The sequence below is a fragment of the Anguilla anguilla genome, chromosome 6 (assembly GCF_013347855.1).
Source record: "Anguilla anguilla isolate fAngAng1 chromosome 6, fAngAng1.pri, whole genome shotgun sequence".
Lineage (NCBI taxonomy): Eukaryota > Metazoa > Chordata > Actinopteri > Anguilliformes > Anguillidae > Anguilla > Anguilla anguilla.
In genome coordinates, this window is record NC_049206.1 from 1,658,563 (window position 1) to 1,661,817 (window position 3,255).

Consider the following 3,255-nt stretch of genomic DNA (forward strand, 5'->3'; position numbering starts at 1 on the left):
TGGTTCCTCTCTAGTCTGAGCTTCCCTAACCCGAAAGTCCTGTCTCCCTCGCCTGCTCGTTTGGTCTTATAAACTCTTATAAAACACACCCTGTTTGGAAAAAGCTTATTCTCCTGTGTAAGGCTCTAATGTGCCGTGCCATCTTTCTAAGCTTCTCAACAGGTCGACAGAGAGAGAGAGAGAGAGAGAGAGAGAGAGAGAGACATAGCTGGCGGAGGCTAATTAGCCCTTTTGCTTTCTGAAGCTTGCAGATTGTGTGATTCAGCTAGAGCCTGCCGCTCACATCAATATTTAACCAGGAGACCATTTCTGCCTCCCTGCATGCCTTTTTTATTATAGATATGATAAGAAATATATAGCTCAGATCTTTGGTAGAGTACAAGCGAGGAGTTAGTATATTCTGGATAAATTCATTCCTGAATACATAAATAGGATGTCAGGGGAGGTGCGTCTCTAAAACAACAACAAAAATGAATTAGCTACACCAATAATCAGCAGTCATTAATATTGACGGTGATACGGCGAGCTACAACACGGCAGCTTGAGCACTGCTTCCTCTAATGGACACCAGTATGCGACAGAGTCGCGAGGCTCTCCAGACGGAACCGCGCGGACGACACCGACGTTCTCCCCCATTGTGTGCGCCTGCTGGAGGCGCGCGCAGCTACGCCGTCAGCCGCGGACTCCCACGAGGGACACGAAGAGAAAGGAGGAGAACGCGCCCAATTAAAAATGACCTACTTTGCCCACTGACGTCGGGATCGATGTGGTCCAATCAAGATTTCGATTAATGATAATTAGGAAGAAAAAGAAAGGAAAAAAACACTCGACTGTACAGCGTTTGTGCCGTTGATTTGTTCTGATATTATGTTCTGATTGCAATCAACAGTAAGCGATGAGCAACAGTGCAACTGTGACATTAAGATGCCTCGGTCCACTAATGCGGTGCATAGGCTACCAAAGAACCGTTTTATTCTAACGTCCAACGCCTTATTTCACTCAAGGCAAACGCGCAATAAAGAAGCTTCGTATATCCATATATATTTTACTCTCCTGGTCTAGGTGAGAGCCTCCATCTCAAGGTGCTTTTAAAACGCTAAAGTGATTCATTAGGCAAACTGAAACCCTTCCCACGAAAATGGCAAATAAACAAGCGGGTCTGAAAATAATAACGACAAATTTTTTATTTTTATATGCTTACACTTAGAACACGACGCCCTTCCCCCATTTCAATGACGTTTTGGAAGCTTACTAAAAAAATAAAAACTAGTGCGCAAGATTTCCGCTGCCATCCATTATTCCTCATGGTGAAATGCCGTAGCGTCTAATGCTAATTGAGGGAAAAAAGGCCATTTTAATCCAATATAAGGAATGTCTTCTAATCATACGATGGTACGCGTGACATACAATAAATATGAATAAGAAAAACAAGCAAATCACGACCGACACCCATGGCGCACTCACACCTCCGTCGAATTAGCATCAGGATCAGTCAAGGCAGGAGCCAAGGACTCTCTCATTTTTATACCGTAACACAGACAGGTAACCACATACCGATGGATTAGTAACAAATTCACCAGCCCATGTTCACATTGTTGCGTTATTGGTGAAAGAACCGCAAGCATAATTGAATCAAAAATCAGTAGTGGAATCTTACCGCATTTCCGAACAGTGTTGATTGTATAGGGCGTGGAGCCACAGCCAGCTACAGTTTTCCAATACAGTCGCTCTCTCTCTCTCTCTCTCTCGCTCGCTGTCGCTCTCTCAAAAACGCACGCGCCTCTCTCTCTTCTTATTAATTCGGTCGTTCTCCTGTTTTTCCAGTAGAGGGAGTTTAAGTAACGGATGGCGAAATGTTCGCGTCTTTCTAGTCGTCTTGCACCGCGATGGTCTGATATTGCTGGGGTACTTCAACGTTTAAGTGTTGACCTTCGTGTTAACACCAGCGCACTTTTTGAGGACCTGAGGACCTAGTCGTTTCAGGTTTAAGAGGGTAATCTTTTAACAGAATAGTTAAATTATTCATTTTTCTTTTATAATAACTGAGGTCAAAAATCAAACGTTAGAATTTGTTGAAACTTAAAATGTCAGTACGAAATACCTTCTACATCCCCTATGTAACGCACGTAGGGTGCAGTGCCTAAAAATAGGTTGTGTGGTTTTTCTGAAGGCAGGACACAGTCAACACATTTTTACATGAGCTGTGACGTCAGGGGTGGGGTCTGCACCTTCTTCTATTTATATATATATATATATATATATATATATTTTTTTTTTTTTTTTATGATCAGCAGTTGTGTCACTAAAACGTAGATCCCAGCTCCATTTTGGGGGCTCTAGTTTTAAGGTGCTCAAAGTTTACAAAGTGTGTGTGAGTGTGTGTATGTGTTTGTGTGAGTGCGTGCTCATGCAGTGTGCGGGGGGAGGGGGTGGCGGCGGTGTTGTAGTCATTTATTATGTGCACCACTAGGGGGCGAATAGAGTATTTGTGTCTGTGTTTCTCACTGTCTGGCTGAAGATGTTTTTGCTTGTACTGCGTGAAACTCCACTGGAGAAATAATTACCCATGAGACTAACCACGACTGTCCGTTTCGCTGACTTGAGAGAAACACATGTTTCTCTCAAGTCACATGACCAAAGCGCGCGCGCACACACACACACACACACACACACACACACACACACCTAAAACAGACTTTACATTTATCACTCACACACTCACACACTCACTCACTCGCTCACTCACTCACTCACACTATAATTGTACAGGCCCTTTCATTGAAAATGGCATGGTGGTGCAGTGAATAGCATTGTTCTCTCACCGCAAGATGGTCCCGGGTTCAAATCCTAATGTAGTTTGCATGTTCTCCCTGTTCCACAATCCAAAGGCATGCATGTTAGGTTACTTTGTTTTTTTTGTTGTAGAAGAACACACATGCTCTGTCACCTTACCCTGTGTACCTAAACGTTAATTAGATTAGTTACCGAAGGAACCAGGAACTGTTTTACAGTACAGAATTTAAACACACAATTAGTTAGAAATTGTTGGGGGGTTTTCCCTTCACCGGTCCTGCCAGTTTGGCCATGCAATTGCACTTCAGCTCACAGCAGGCACTTCAGCCTAGGGTCAGCAAGAAAAAGTACATTACTGAAAGTATGCCGTTTGTCTTAGCTCTGCGTCGAACTGGAACTGTGTGGCAAGGGGCGGAGTCAGTCACATGCTCAATGTATCCCTGCATATTTTGGCCAAAGCGG

At 43.7% G+C, this 3,255-nt stretch overlaps 1 protein-coding gene across 1 annotated transcript in view; it reads right to left on the bottom strand.

The window, feature by feature from the left end:
• LOC118229533 (adenomatous polyposis coli protein 2-like) overlaps nt 1-1,994 on the bottom strand; it is a 14,096-nt gene extending 12,102 nt beyond the window's left edge. Inside the window, exon 1 of the mRNA XM_035421565.1 lies at nt 1,658-1,994. The gene's annotated coding sequence lies outside the window, so the exon portion shown is untranslated. The remainder of the gene's footprint in view (nt 1-1,657) is intronic.
• Between the last annotated feature and the right edge of the window lie 1,261 nt (nt 1,995-3,255).